The 17,163-nt window shown below is 44.6% G+C and overlaps 1 long non-coding RNA gene across 1 annotated transcript; it reads left to right on the forward strand.

Moving 5' to 3' along the window:
• Positions 1–460: 460 nt before the first annotated feature.
• Positions 461–2,525, forward strand: LOC123162602 (uncharacterized). The gene is made up of 2 exons (XR_006481360.1): positions 461–708; positions 2,155–2,525. It is a non-coding gene; the product is annotated as an uncharacterized lncRNA (long non-coding RNA).
• Positions 2,526–17,163: the final 14,638 nt, after the last annotated feature.

Genomic DNA, 17,163 nt, shown 5'->3' on the forward strand with positions numbered 1-17,163 from the left:
GTCGCCGTCGAGCTTGCCGCTGCAACGAGATGCGGTGCCGCCGGTTGGACAGGTGGGTGGGAGGAGGGTGGGGGGAGGGAGCACGCCGCCGCAGTCTCATCCAATAGCACTGCTGCTGCACTCTCCGGCGCCGCCACGACACGAGAGAGGTCGGGCGAGAGAGAGCGTGCCGTTTCGCGAGAGACAGAGAGACGAGGTTTACTTCCACGAGGTGTGACGCGTGGGTCGTTTCCCGACGATTTCTACGGGGTTTGGGAGGGAACTAATCCCGGCCAGGTCTAACCGAAGGCTGTTATAAGCCAGACCGGGATCCGACCCCAGCCGGGGAGAAACCCACGGGGATCGGCGGGGTTTCGACCCTATCCCGACGGGGGTGGGGATAACCGAACATAGCCTAAGGCCTCATTTGGTAGACGTGGGTCGGAGGGGTTTTCCAAGGATTAACCCCGCGAGGCCCAGAATCATCGCAAAACCCCGTCGGCCCGTTTGGTAGGCGAGGATACATGGGCCAAACCTCCTCGATTCCCCTTCCATTCACTTCCTCCCACGCGGTTCAGAACCCTCGAGGCCCCCCTCGAGGATTTCGCCGCCCGACTCGTAAGACGCCGCCGCCCGAGACGCCGCCGCCGACTCCTCCACAAGACGCCGCCGCTGCCCGACGCCTCGACGCTGGCGATCTCGTCCGGCATACTGGACTTCTCCCCTGCGGTAAGTCCTCGCCTCGTCTCCCCTCTCCTCCCCTCGTCGTCTAGGGCTTTCTGTCCGCCCGGCCATGGTTGCTACCTCGTCTCTCCCCGGCGACGCCGTCTCTGAGCTGCCCGTCCAAACTTCCCGTCACCAAGTTCGCCAGGTTCGTCCCCCTCCTGGTGACCACTGTTGATCACGCGGTTGATCAATTTGATGGTCTGATGTGGATGTTGGGAATCGTTGGATGGATGATGATTAGTGCGTAGTCGTGGTTGGTTGCACGAGGATGTTTCTCTGGTGCTGCTTGATCTGTTAATGGAACAATATCTGCTACTCTGAATTTGTGACGAATCATATTAAGCGTAGTTTTGGGGGGAGGCTAACAATATCTGCTACTCTGAACAATATCTGCTTGATCTTTTGTGTGTGTTGTGCTTGATGAATTTGGTCTGATGGTGACATGACAACTAAGTGAGCTGAATATATTTCTTTGTTTGCCACTGATCTTATAACAACTAAGTGAGCTGAACATATAATTGATCTTCTAATCTTGACAAACTGAATATAACAACTGAATTTCTTTCTTTGTCAGTGTATCGTTTCTGTTTAAAAGGCTTTGGTTATTTGACAAACTTAACTGCACGCCCCTACTGTTTTATTAAATGTCATCTATGATCTTCCGGAGAGGCGAGGCGACTCATTTCATCGGAGGTCTAAGCAGCTACGTAGTCAGGCCCCTGGCATACAACAATACCCTGTTCTGATCCTTTCATCAGAGACGGTGATCCAGGAATTATTATACCTTGTTTTGCTATGTCTACGGTTGAGTATGGTGGCCTCATCCTTGTCATATGTCCAGCTTAAGCCCTGTATTCATCCTTGCTTGTTCTTGCAGTAGATGAAATTGGCTCTCATAGCATTAATTACATGCCATTTCTGTGCTTAGGGAACTGCTGGTGAATCTTTTGCTACCTATAATCATATTTCATTTATCACCTCTTTTGTCTTCAGGTTGAGACTGTTCCCTGTAACTTCAAGTCTTTTTTCCAAGCTTGAGCCTTCTCATTTTCGAATCTGTGCATACATATATATGGACCCTGGACTGGCGAAGCGTATGCATTCCTGATTCCATTGTTGGCAGAAAAGTTATATCTGACATCTAGTCTATATGGCTCTAGTTTAGTTGGTTCTAGTTTAATTTATGGGAACATTGGTTCTCATTTATGGCAACATTGGTTCTCTACTCTCTGATTATATGTGTCGTCTAGTCTAGTCTGCTAGTACTATCTTCCATGCTCAGATTATATAATACAATATGAAAATTTGTTAAACATCTAAGCAATGAAATTCTGTTTGTAGTTTCTCATTATTTAAGCAAGGAAATTATGGAGCTAGCTTTCTTATGTATCCATCTGTTCATTGTTTTTCCGCATCTAACCCTTGGACCAATTCATCTGTTTATTATAGGGACCTAATCTCGCGGAAGACGGGCGACCATGCTTTGCTGCCACAAGTCTCCTCCACTTTGTGCAGCCCGCAAACATGTCTTGGAGCATTCGCCGATCAAACGTGTGTTTATGTTGTGATGAGCCGTTAACTTTTGTTGACCGAATATCTTGTATTTTTCATTTGGACCGTGGTATGTGGCATGTGTATGTTTTTCATTTGGACCGTGGAATGTATGCATGTACCATTTTCATTAGAACCATTGATAATAGTACTTGTAAGTTGTAACAGAGCATGTTTGTTGTTTTGTGTAATCTAGGTGCACTTTTCCTCCGTGAGCTTTTGAAGTTGTAAAAATTGCATTTTTAATTATAATATAGTGGTTTTGCAAACCTTGTGTATCAATCCCTGTGTACCAAATAGGTGAGGGGTTTGGGGCTTGGGGTGAGGGGTTTGGGGCTTGGGGGTATTTGAGAGGATTGGGTGAAAGGGAGGGATTCACCAAATCCCCTGAAATCCCCTCCCTCCAAAACCTCTCAAATCCACGTCTACCAAATGAGGCCTAAGGAGTTACACCACCAAGGGGCAGTGTCGTGCTAGAAGTGGAGTTGTGCCACGGCCCTGAGGTGCTCCTTCTACTCAGCCCTCGAGGCTACCCTCATATTGGGAGGCACGAAGAATCAAGCGGCGTGGCATCACAGGGGAAGTTGATCGTTGCACTTCCCCCTTGGTACTTGACCGCCATGGAGTCATAGGTGTGCCCCCTTATCTGTGGTGGTGAATGTGCCAAGCCACTTCGTCTGCTTGTGTTCCAGTTGGTTGATCTGCACCCCCCCCACGTATCCCATGGCCATTTCCTCACACCTCAGTACCTCGGGGTGGCGACGGCTGCGACATGTTTGACGGTGAGGGGGCTCGCACCAGAGAACTATAAAATAAGTCAAACATTTTAAAATGATGGAAAAACTCGACATATATTGAGTGCCGAAAATTTAATGAAAGGGAAGTAATCAACATTTCACCAAAATGTTGGCACTCATCTAGTATACCTTAAAATTTTGAAACAAGCACAACTCGATGGCTCGAATATCACAATGCACAATGCACTCATGCAAATAAACATACAAGCCTCGCCTTTGAAAAATCAACACCATTTTACCTTAACCCTAACCTAGAATGCTCGCCTTCAACAACTCGACACATTTTCACCCCTAACGCGAACCTACAAGGCATGCCTACGATGACTGTTGTGGCATAAAAAAGAACCTAAACCCTAGGTTTTCTCTTTTTAGCCTAACACATTCCTCGCCACAATACTAACCTATATGGCACTTAGCAAATTCAACATTTCAACATGGCACATATCAAATTCAAAATGCATAGAACATAGCTAACTAGTGATTATCGTTGTATCTTGTGATGTGAGGTTATATAATAAAAAGAGGGCTCCAGTTTTTACTTTTGCTTTTGTTATTATATGTTCTAGTATTGCCACAAACCTAATAAATACGATGCGGGAGGACATGACTTTGCTGACACTAAGAATTTTAATATGCATGTTGACTTGATGAATAAACTGTACCTGATCTTATATACTAGATTCATAAAACTCAGTACAAAAAGAAAGGATGTGCATATGCAAATATATTGTCTCCAAAATCTTTGGATCAATAACTAATATTAAATTTGCAAAGTCTGATGAACTATCTATTAGGGTTGGTGTTGTAGGGTGGAGACCCTAAGTGGAGATCTTTCACGAATTGGAGGGGGAACCACGAAGAACAAGAGGGGAAGTCACAAGAGGAAAACTCAAGAACAAGCCCAATTACACATCCACTAGACTAGCAGAACATGGATCCAAAAGATACATGAACAACAAAGGGAAAATAGCACAAGGTAAAGTTCATCGCAAATCCCAAAGGAAGATGAGGTCTTGATGATCCTATGACGGGATCCTTCCCTATATGGGGTCTTGATATCCACTAGGGGTCTTATCCTAGGAGGTCTTGATCTCCATGGGAGAGGGTAGATAGGAGCAAATCTCTCAAGATCATATCATGTACTTTGCTAACCCTAACGAATGACCTAGGTACAAAATATATAGGTAGCTAGAGGAGGGGGACGAAGTGGAGGCCCAAACAGGTGGCTTTCGGCCAGCTTCCTGATGGGCCCGTGTGCACGGGGTAAGTGAGGCCCGTGCGCTCGGGGGTCCCGTGGGCACGGTACAAGCCCATGTGCATGGGGTGCTATAGCGATGAGGGCCCGTGCGCACGAGATCTGGAGGCCATGCGCACGGGGGTGCGCGTCTTCACTTCCAATATCTTTCTGGGAGGCCCCTAGGCACGGGGTCGGGGGAGGCTGTGCACACGGGGTTGCTTGGGACTTGTTGTTTTGATCTAGGTGAACTCCTCCTTCTTCCTTGTGGCCTTGGGGTCCTTCTCCTTGGCCTCCGGGATGCTCCCTAGCTGCTTGGTGGTGGTCGTACTCGTACCTAATGATGCACAATGTTCCATGATGAGGTAGCAACCAAGTCCAATGGATATTCATGTCAATCTCGAAGAGGAGTGGGTTCACCTTAAGTCCGATAGGTCCACTTGGGACTTGAGGTGCTATGAAGGTGTACATGGATATGACCGTAGAATGCTCCGCATCATACCCCCCCCTTGGGAAAGATCCGACCTCGGATCGTAAACCAGATCGCCGTGTACACGGTAGGCATGGATGGACTTGTTGTTGGATGTAGTGTATGTGATGGTGCGATCAAAGCACTCTAATATGTCTCATCGCTCGATGAGGTTCCCTAAGATGTTGGTGTCGTGCAACACGCCTTCACATGACCAAGATAGATCATGACGATATCGCCTTGTGAATCCTTCAAAATGAAAGAACATGTCAAACACTTGGAAAAACCAATGAGTTTAGCGTGAATGCAAAACCTATCATTCGGGTGGTGAGATGCCCAACAAGTCTCTTTATCATGCTTATCATAAGAAAGGACAAGGTAGTGTGATGGCATGGAAGCATATGATGCAAGTACAACCAAATATATTAAGATCAAATAAAGAAGCATGTGTCACAAGTAAAATGTCCAAGTCTCCAAGATCAATAAGCATAGCATGGTTGCACTCACTGCAATGTTTTATGAGAGAGGCAACTAATGGAGACAAGGGACAATGATCTAGACAACGCAAGTGAGAGGCATGAACATACATGCCATCAACCAAATGCAGTGAGCAATTATGTATCATGGGTGATGCAACAAAGCAAGCGATCATAGTAGACAAGTCATGCAAGCTAGTAGTGCAAAGATGCAACATACTAGAGATGATCGTGGTCATCATGTCATGTGTGCAGATAGTTGGCATATGCAGTGCGCATGACATATCGCAAGCATGAAAACGAGATATGTGCAAAGTATGCACAATATCATGGGGCACACATAGAACATGGAAATAGCAACAAGGATCTCCAACGAGCATGCAAATGCACATAGTAGTAGTACAATGGTGAATCATATGTGAGTGAAAGCAAGGGTCACAATTGCATAGCAAAATCATGGAAAGAATCATATCATGCAAAGTGAACACGGTAAGTTGGGAATAAGAAGACAAGTGGTATATAATCCATAGCCATGTGAGAGCCAAGTAAAAGTAATGTGCGAAGTCCTTGCATGAATGGAATGGTGTGAAGTGTAATCCACGGGATCCCAAACCATCGTTGCTCTCAAAGCTCATTTTGTCAACTCATGGGATTGTGAAGTTGACAAGTATTCATGAGTACCCACACAAAACAAAGACAGAGGAAAAATTGTGTACGCATGGTATATGTACACATCATCCATTATGATGTGCACGTACATGTGTTGGTTAGCACAAAATATCCAATGCTTAAATAAATGAGTTGCATGATATAGAAACATGTCATCCATCATGAAAGGTTTATTGTTACATATAGCATAATGGAGACTCAAAGTGTGAGATGCATCCCTATGAATGTCTAGAGCATTGTCATGAATGGTATGCATATGGTGCACACAAGGGATGGAATCATGCGAACTACAATCATGTTCATGGCATGGCATATGGGATGAATTGCACACATGTTGAAAAGGTAGCATAGCAATATCATCACAAGAGAAGCAAAATCCAATAACCATCACCTCATCATATATGCCATAAGTGCAAAGGGATTTATTTTTTATGGGGCATGCATAGTTACTATGAAGAGATTGAAATGATGCAATATGGGAGATCTCACTCATAGCATATGACAAATTTAATGGATTGTCAAACATGATGTGACCGATAGAATTTTCACATGATATCCTATGGAGCATAGCATCACAACTAGGCAATTCGACATGCTCATCATCATATTCATCAAAAATAGGTGGCACGTCTAAGCAGGTAGAAGACTTGGTATGTGGTGAATCCATAAGGTGATCGTCATCATGCAAGCAATCATTTTCAAGATAATCCACTAGTGGGACAAGCGAAGAACCATTACCTATGTTACCTTTGGAGCTCAACTCATGTGGTGTAGGTGAGGTGGTAAGGACCGGCTTGTGGTCATCGTCATCATGATGGGACCATGTGGGGGGGGGGTGCATCATAGTCCATCATGGCCATCGTCTTGTCCAAAGGATGACGAAGTCGTCGAGGGTCGGTGTGCCATCATATATGGGACCTAGCACCAAATGAGAAGACACAACAGAGGTAGAGGTTAAGTCGTTAGAAATCGAAATGGCCTCACATGTCCTATCAACTACCTCACTCTCTTTGTGTGGTGGTGGCTCACTAAATCCCTCAAGGTAGGTACACTCAATGTCACATATGGTGGAGTCACTCAAATCACTCAAGTGTTGGTGGTGGTTGGCTCTTCTCACAGTGGAATTGGGGCAACTCATCATATATGGGGCAAGTTGTGAAGTCACTCTTACTCTCAATATGGTGGCACAAGTCACTCAACTCATCACCATACGCCTCCTTGGTTGAAGGGAAAATCTCATGCTCAACCATCTCATCACTATCGCCATAGATGAAGGCTGAAGATGGCACATCATCACTCTCCTTCGAGACCAAAGAGAAGGTATCATGTGAGGTGTCGTAGCTTGACTCGGAATATGAGTCCCATTGGGGCGCCGTCTTCGTGTTGTTGAAGACGTTTGTGCTCGTCGCCGTGGTCGAAGGGGATGGCCCTTGCTCGACCGTCTTGTCATCGTGTTGTATGAGGCCCATGTGATGGGGCACCTTGTAGCTCGTCTCCATGACCGAAGGGAATTTCCCATGCTCGGTCGTCTTACTTTAAGGGCTTCCGAAGATGGAAGTGTTGCCCTCACTTGTAGGTGGTCGCCTTCGACTCGATGATGTCGATATAGGCGTACTCGTGGGAAGTAGGCGAAGATGCCATACGTTCAAAGGCGAAGATGCCTTGATAACCCTTGGCAAAGATTCCGAAGTGGTGGTGGCCGTAGTTCCCTCTTGGTGGTGATGTTGTCGTGCTTGAAGTCGATGACACTCTTCATCGTCATGCACATGTGGCTTGCGGGTTTCTTGGCGGTCATCTCGCAGATGATGACGGTGTCGTGTGGTGGTTGCATCATGTGGCCGCTCCGAAGATTTGCGAATTGAGCATCTTCTCCTTGAAGATGCCAAAGGAGAAGAAGACTTGTAGTTGTCCAACACATGTCGGATGTCATCCATGTGAGAGTCCAACTTGTCATCGAGGTAGTCCCTTTTCCTTGCTTCGGAGTGTCATATGTCGATGGCGAGTCGCTCGATGCGGTCATGGACCTAAGATGTTGTGCTTTTCCTATCTATCACAAGACTTGAGTAGAGGTGAGTAGGAAACAAGATAAACAATACCACGATACATTTTCCCAAACTTGAGGATGTATACCGTGTCACTCAATGTGAAATTAAAGAGTAGTGGAATTAGTACCAGACTTGTTCACTCACACCTACAAGTAAAGCTTATCGAGTGGCTTGGTTAGGACAAGTGGCACAAAATTCAAGCAAATGTTAGTCCAAGATATCGAAAATGTTGAGGAAGATTCACAAAATTGTAGTGTAAAGCAAATAGATCAATAACTATGGTGACACAAGAAACACACACACACACAAACACACACACACACACACACACACACGTAGACATAGACAGAGATAAATAGATGGGATCCGTGCAACCAAGGAATGAACACAAATGTGTTACCACGGAAAAAGCTCTTGTTTGACGGATGCTAGAGAGACAATGGCTTGATTGCTCAAATGGGCAATATACACTTGTGACCAACCTATGAGAGTAAACGTGCCGCCTTCAATCCCAAGTATGCTATGTATGTATGCTCCAAGTGTATGTACTATGCAAAATGGCTCAATGTTATTTCTATTTCTTACAACTCTTTTGTATCTCCTCTTTTGCATAAAAGCTTCTTTTTATTTGACATGCTTGATGCTCGAGCCAAGTATGGTATGAGACAAGTATGTGAGATATGCACGGGAGAGACTTATGGCACAATGATAATAGCAAGATGGTTGCACACTAAAACTAGCTATGCGGCATAAGCATATCACTAAGGTGCACAAATAGCATGGCCCGACAATTCTCAACTCGCTAGTCTCGATAGGTAAGGTACGCAATAGGCTCGGGGTGATCAATGCAATGGCAAGGAATATGTACAATGATGTTGTCGAGGTTACCTTCCTTGCTTATGGTTAGTATGAAGAAGAGGTGGTCGTTTTCGATGTCAAGGCGGGGGCGATGATGAGTGGCAATGATGTCAAAGTCTAACCGTTCCTAAGTAGCCGAAACACCTTAGGAAACGAAAAAACTGCAGACTCAAAATCTCAAATGTCAAATGGTGGTAGCGGAAATGCGGTGGTGATTTTGGAGATGGAATGCGTAAGTGGCGGTGGTGGTTGATGAAGAGGCAACCGTCCCTAAGTATCTGAAACACCTTAGGAGACTCAAGTCACAACTCAAGCAACCACAAATGCTATATGGATCAAAATGGGTTAGGTTGCGGAAAGCTATGGTGGTTTTGCGGATGATATGGTGGAGGGCCTACGCAAACATGCCAAAATGTTAAAAACTTTATTGAGCCAAATGATGTTGGAACCTAACTAGATGGATGGGGGATGTCAATAGCTACTCAACAAGCTAAAGAACGTCGAAATCGGACTCCGGATGCGAGAGTTATGGCGAAAATGATAAACTGTTGTCGGCTGAGCTGGAGGGGTCCACTACAAAAATATACATGTTTGTCATAGTAGGTCGCGTTTTTTGTCATGCATGTACATCCATGACGATTTTATGACAAAATCAAGATAGTCATACCTGTGCTGTCATAGAAGTGTTCCATGACATTACCAAAATTATCATCACGGAAGTGTCCACTTCCATGACGATAAATCGTGCGTCACAGAAGTGCTTTCGTCAAGGGTGACCGACATGTGGCATCCACCGTAATGGAGCTATCGGGTCCGGTTTTGGATCCGATAACCCGTTAACAACCGGGACCAATGGGAAATTTCCACGTGTAAAATTCTGATTGGCCGGAGGGAACACCTGTCAGCTCGTCAGTGGGCCAGATGTCGCCCGTCCATTGGAGGAGACATGCCTATGATACATCGACACATGGCTGGGCCCAACAGAGGCCCATATAGGTTAAAAAGGCCGGCCTAGTCAAAGGCATGTAGTACTTACTCAGGTACTAGTGGGCCAGCCCAATAACGACCTACTTAATGATGGCCCATTTATGGCCCGAAGCCAGATCTGACCTGTTAATTGTTTGTCGAATATTTGGGCCCATTTACGGCCCGAAGCCAGATCTGGCCCATTAATTGTTCGCCAAATATTTAAGCCCAATTATAGCCCAATGACTTTCGGCCTGTTAGAGGCCCGATGTAGACATGGGCCCATTTCAGCCTGGTGTGACTTTCGGCCTGGGAATGGCCCGTGCTGCCCATGGTCCATATATGGTCCGACGGGACATCGGGCCCACTAACGGCTCGTGATAAAGGTGGCAACAGTTAAGACCAACATGACTTTGGGCCTGTTAAAGGCCTGTCGCGTAATTCGGCCCGTCGATGCCTGTACTAAGCTTTTGGCCTCTTAAAGGCCCATGATATTAGTGGGCCAACTAAGGCCCGAGAGATGTTTTGGCCTGGTAACGGCCCATGATATAACTGGGCCCAAAAAGGCCCGGTCTACATTTCAGCCTGCTGAAGGCCCGTCGATGACTAGTGAAAATTGAGGCCCAACATGCATTTCAGCCTGCTAAAGGCCCATGGTTTCATATGGGCCGTAATAGGCCAGTACAATATTCAGCCTGTTAATGGCCCAACGCTACCTGGGCCAAACTAAGCACTGGGTCCACAAAAGGCCCAACTAAAATATAGGCCGGTGTAAGTTGTGGGCCTGGCGCAAAGTGTGAAGGCCCCAATCATTCGGGCCCAAGAAAGATGCAGGCCGGCCCAATTATAGCCCACTAAAAACCAGGCCCATTAGAGGCGAATGTTTCGTCCCGGTCGACTACATCTGATTTTTTTCAGATAGCGAATGATGTCAATAACTAGTAGGAATTAAGAACAAACCTACTCTATACAATAAAGAAATCACGGCATAGTAACTAAGAATAAACCTACACTATACAATAAAGGATTTATGGTATATTACATCCGCTGGGCATCGAAGTTCGCCACCAGTGATCATAAAGCGCAACGAAGAAGCAGATTACAAAAACTGGGCACCATTGCAACGTAACAAAATAATACTGAACCGAGACCACTTCCAAGACAGTTCAAGAAAGGTTAGCCTTGCGGGGGAACTGCTACACAAGCTGCTGAGCAAGGCTGTGAGACCGGCCTAGCATGTCGGTCATAGCTTCCAGGTGTAGCTGTTTAGCGATGAGGTTCTCATTGGCGTTCTCCGCAATCTTTCTTAGAGATAGGACTTCAAGTCAAAGTTGAGTTGCAGAATGCCTTTCTGCTAGAACTTGGGACTGAAGAAGTCGAACTGACTCAGACAACGAATTCTATGAGCTTGTCTGACTGCTAGTCTCAAGTAACTTGAACACTGCATCAAGACAAGACTTTGGGGTTGTCTCGCTATCTTCAAGATGTTTTGCCTTCTTTGCTGCAATATATGTTGGGTTTGTCTCACAACCTTCAGTAGACTTGTGCATGCCATCAGGCATATCACCCTGAAACAAAGCAGAGAGATGACAATTTTTGCACGTGTATAAACAAAGATGATAACTGTGCTGTCAATTCCATCCAATTTCAAATTAGAAAATAAAGAGTAAGTTCAAAATATCAATAGCATAATTTGGCATTGTTCATAATGCGGGGAGCTTCGCCACACTACTTGATTACCATGTCAACATAACAAGCATAGATGAAGGGCAAAGAAAATCATTGTATCTATTTTGGTCAATGTGCATGGCATGTTGTTCATATCATCAACCACATAAGTAAGATAAAACAGGAGATGACAAGGTGCAAACGTGCGCTGCTTCACCACACACTGGATTATAGATCCACAAAAACAAGCATCCATATAGGGAGTATTAAGTAATGTGCATGGTATGAATAACGAATTTGGTTTTACAAGTAAAACTTAGAACTTACGGTTCTTGCGAACATGCATTTTGGTAGAAACATCAAACTAAACAACAGTAAATGATAGGGAGTATGAGAAAATTAAATAGCAGTTGAGGATAAAGGCTTTAGAAGGACTGACTTACATTAACAGTTAACACCGGCTTTATAATGCCCTTCTCCATGTCAAGGGAAGGATAACTGAAGAATTTCAGCACAGAATCTTCTTCATAAGCATTGCCTGTACTCTACATTTTGTAGAGAGTAATTATAGATATGATAATACTGGAAGGGATAGAGGATAATGAAGATAAGATGCAGATTGATGCTACATAATCAACTACCAATCCCTAGAAGTACAAGCATTACATGACAAAATGTACTGACAAGAGCAATGAGCTACACTTCTGCACTGGCATTGTCTGTGTATTCTACTTGTTGGTAAGATTAAATATATATCTGATCTTTTTTAGTAAATGGTGGGCGAGGGAGATAAGATGCAAAATGCTACACAATGAACCAATCCCTCTTCCCATAATACTAGAGTGTTTTGAACACTTGTGTATTGTACAAAACATTCTTATATTATGGGACGGAGGGAGTAGCTGTTAATGTAAGTACAATGATAGACGACGTTCAGTCCTTACAAGAGGACTGCAGAGCTAAACCTCTTCAAAAGCGCTGGATTGATTCTAAATTTATGTAAGAGTCCATATGGATCTTATTATGTCCACCAAATGGACGATAACAAGGCTAACATGTGCAGTGATGCTACATAATCAAACAGCTATGAAAGTAAGTATGGTCATACAGGGCAAGAGGTACTCACAAGAGCAATGAAGCGTGCAGTATAGTTGCAAGATTCTATGGTCCCTTGAGAATGAATGTTCTTCTGCTAACAGTTTTCGTACAAGTGAGACGTTAAGGCAAATGCAGAAATGTAGTTCAAATTGTGATGTGATATCATAGACAAGACCTTACGCTGCAGCCGAGACCAATGTGTAACAAGATTATTCCAGTCATCGTTGGATAAATGTAGCACCGGAGACTTTACAGAAATTTCGTTTAGAGGCTTGCCATCGAAGTGCGCTTGCCTCAGGTAGGAACGATACTTCATCAATGAGTGCTTGAAAAGCGCAACCAACCATTGCTCGTCTTCACAATCCAGTTTGCTCCTCGCCTATTTAAAAGAATGAAATCTTGTGTCTTCTGTCAGCAGAAACATATGCAGTAATGACCATGAATAACATTGGTACATTACTTACGCGTAAGTTGCGGAGGAAGAATGGAAATTGTTCTGTGTCTGTGGTATAATCTTTCCATGAAGGAAAGATGCACACAAAGTTCCTGACAACAATATAAGCTTCGTCTTCTAAACTGGAAAGAAATGGAACAGGGGTCCTATTTTCTGCAATTGGGGCTCTCTCTGGTTCGAAAAGGGATTTGGCAACTGGATTTGGTGTACTCTTTGCTGGAATGGGGGTTTTGCGTCGTAGAGCTGGTGCTACGTCAACTGTCATAATCATACTGTTTGCTGCAGTTGGGGTCTGCTGAGTTGGGGCATCAGAAATGACCAGTGTAGTAGGGCTAGAGTCTGCTAGAGTTGGGGTGTTTTGTGGGTCAGGTGATATTGCAACCACACCTAATGGGCTATTTGATTTATCAGGTGCCACTACCTTTTCCAAATACTTTGCTTGTGCTCCTCCACGATCAGCAATCGCCCTCTTCCTTTTGAACGTCTGATACACAAGAAGAACATTCGAATGGATAAATATGGTATGATGACAGATGGAATATGTACTGAAAATGGATAGGCAGGGCGTATTCACATACACAATGTGTAAACTAAGCTAATGGCAGTTCAACAAAGTAGAAGCAATGCAAAGCATCAGTTGCAAGGTATGTGCGACCAATATAACCTTGGAAAGGTAGAGCAAGCACCTTGATGGGTGAATAAGATAGGGCATCTTCCTCTGACTCCTCCACTAGGGAGCTACATTGACTTAGGTCTCCCTCTAGCTCAGAATCACTGTTAGGATCATATTCTAAGCATGAATCTGTAGGTGGAGAGTGTTTGCATTGCATTGCATCTAGACTTGATTTCAGTCCCTTAATGCCAAGTTTGACAGCCATGGCATTGTTCTACTTTATTCTTTTCATGCGCGCAAGCTCATAATCATCAGATGCTGTTCAGAATCTGAGATTCATGAAAACATAAAAGGTAGTCAGATTATCTATGGAATGCATTGTGGATTCAACTCGAAGAGTGTCTCCCTATAAACCCCTGCATATGCAAAGTTCGCCCCCCAACCGTGCTGACCTGACCACACAGAAATACAAACCCCTTATGTCTCTATAACAGGCAGGCACACATTTCAAAATTGAAGTAGGAACATTAGAATCATATGAAATTCGTATTTGAACAAATAAACTAAGGAATTATGAGTGGCATAATGTTTAGCTTCAAGGGTGGAGTGTTGGTAGTGCGACACAAAGCAAGTAGGCAGATTGTATTCCATGTAAAAGATTGAAGCCTATGTAAAAGCTAGAAATGACACTTTCTTTCTATACAACGCAGTGTTCGTTGCCCACACATGATGGAAGAGATCACATAGAGAAATACTATTCACTCATGTCTACGGTTCCAGTAAATAGAAACAGGGTGGTCCACCCTAAAAGAATATTGACAACAAATATGACAAGGCAAACATAGATGTAGTGAATCAATCATTTACTTGTGAGCTTACTAGGACAAGTATGCAGAACTATAACTGCAGTAAGAGACCGTCCAAAATCTAAATCAACAAGTTTATCTAGCACTTATTGTTTGCAACTAATCGACGTGAATAATTGGATGTTATATCGAATAAGTAAGAAAGACAAGTAAAATTGTCAACAAACCTGGCTTGCAGTAGTAATCTGGGTCAATGTCACTACGACCAACAATCCAAAATGACTATCGTCTGTTCCGAGGGCCGAAATTTTGAAAACCCTGTGAACTTTACAGGTACTAAAGATTACCGAAATACATCTGAACCATTAAGTGTAGGTAGCACTGAGCAGACAACAAACCCTAATGATAGTCCTGCCTAATGAGTAATGAATCAATTAGAAAATGGGTGATGAGGAGTGGGTACTGAGTGTTGAGGACATATCTGAAGATAAATCAGGTTGGCTTAGTGGGTGCTGCACGCCTGAGCCCTGAACGGATTGGGAAGGTAGGCACGACGGCGCGCGAGGGAAGTGGTGACGCTATTGGGCGACCGGCTCCTGACCTCCTGTTAGTTCGGCGTCTCCTCCTAGAGTCATGCCGTCCGGGGACGGCAAGTCGCCAGCGAGGCAGGCGGCTGGGGGTGAGTAGAGATCGGAAGCGCGCAGCAGAACAGAGGGGAATCGGGACCTAGGATGACCCAAAGTCCCAGGGTGGGCCGGCCCATCGTGTGCACCCTGTAGAGATACACACTCGAGCAGCGAACATGCATTTTTGAAACTAATTTAGGAACATTTAGCTAACCAATTAGACGACTCTGTTTTAATAATATCAGATTCATATTTGAACAACTAAGCTTGTTTAGCTTGACGGGTGGAGCAGTGCTATTATGACACGAAGCACGTATTCTAATCGTATAGTGATCATAGAAGGGGGAAACTCTAAGCATATTTTTTTAGCAATAGAGGGTTTCCCCTCCGATTTCTATTAAAGAAACCACCACGGAACCAACATGATCAATTAAACCCTAAGCATGATCAATTAAACTATATTATGACTGTGCCATGGCAGATTTGAAGCTGCAAACCGAAGAAATGATATTTAGCATCCATTGTTTGCTTTGAACTAAGAACTAAATTCTAAAAGCTGAAAAGAAAGTAGAGTAACCAAGTTAAGATCTATTTTCTGGTTGAGACCAAAAAGTTGAGGAGATATGAAGTACCACCTCTCTTGCGACACCGTGTAGGCATCGAGGGTGCGATGGCTGTTAGTGGCACTAAAGTAGATCTGCGACGGTAGACAGGTGCATCGGGGGATAAGTCCCGTTGTGGTGGAAGAGAAGGTCGTGTGAGTGGCCCCGACAAAGAGGACGACGACGCCGATGAAGCGAGAGGACGCGATGCAAGGCTCTTGGTCCATCGCCGTGGATGAGAAACGTCCATCTCTAGTAGTGGACAACGTGGTCTTCGTAGGCGCTCCGACATGCTGGAGGACGGTGGCGATGGATGTGGTGGAGGACGGCGGCGATGGATGGGGTGGAGGACGGCGGCGATGGATGGAGTGGCAGACGGAGGCTGGTGTGGGGATGGTGTTCTAGCGCGGACGGTGTATGAATGGGAAAATGGAGGGAGAGGTACGGGGAACCATGTTTTTGGGACGCGCCTGTCTGAAATATGGGAAAGTTATGAACTTAGCCCCCGTTTAAAATTTGGACGTCTCATCGGTTGGGGATAGGAGGGTAATCTCGCATCTCGCCAATATTTGCCCAGAGCGACTTTGGGCGAGGAGAGGGTGGTTGGCGCCCATGGTGTATGTACGGGGCTGACAGGTAGGGTGGTTGTGTCACGTCTGAGTGAAGTTACAAACCTGCCCCTATTGTAAATATTTGCCTACATCGATTTCGACCGAGTTAAGTTTGTTTTGCCGCCCACCGTGTATGAATGGGGAAATGGAGGGAGAAACAGAGGTCTTTCGGATGACCTTGAATCAAATGTGTTTTGCCGCTCATGTTTGGCGCCCACCATGTCGGAATGGGCTCAAAGGCGGTCGTGTCACGTCTAATTGAAGTTACTAACCTACCCCTATTTAGAGCAGTGGAAATCGGGCCGATGGATTGTCTGTGTAATGGGTAGATAGTAATTTCCATCTCCCAAACACTTGGCTTCGGGTAGCCGGCATGGGAGTGGACATTTTGCCACTTCTTTCGAATTTTGGGACAATAAGCATCCACATTTACCCTGGCAACTAAATTCGAATCCATTTTGTATTCCTATACGAATCTTTATAAATCATTCTATGTGTTTTTATATATCTTCAAAAGGACGACAAAGATGTATTCCACTGTCATATATGAATATGGTTTACAAATGCCGATACTCAAATTCAGAAGCTAGAATCCAGTTTAAGGTGAATTTGAATATTTGGGACACTTCATGTCCAACTCAAATGTCACACGCAGCATAATGTGTACTCCCATTTAGATATGTACACAAGCGATGTATCAAGATTCAAATATCGAGTCAATCAACCAAGAATGTACAAAACTAACAGACATATAAACACTTATAGAGTATATGAATCAATAATATCAACTAACACACATAAACCAGGCCGCTATACTTGTTTTTTGCTACAACAGCATCCTTGTTTTAGCCAAGCTACTACGACATCTTGGCCCTTTCCGATGCGTGCCACTTATGGTCCATCTATACTACTATT

Source organism: Triticum aestivum, chromosome 7B (assembly GCF_018294505.1).
Source record: "Triticum aestivum cultivar Chinese Spring chromosome 7B, IWGSC CS RefSeq v2.1, whole genome shotgun sequence".
NCBI classification, from domain to species: Eukaryota; Viridiplantae; Streptophyta; class Magnoliopsida; order Poales; family Poaceae; genus Triticum; species Triticum aestivum.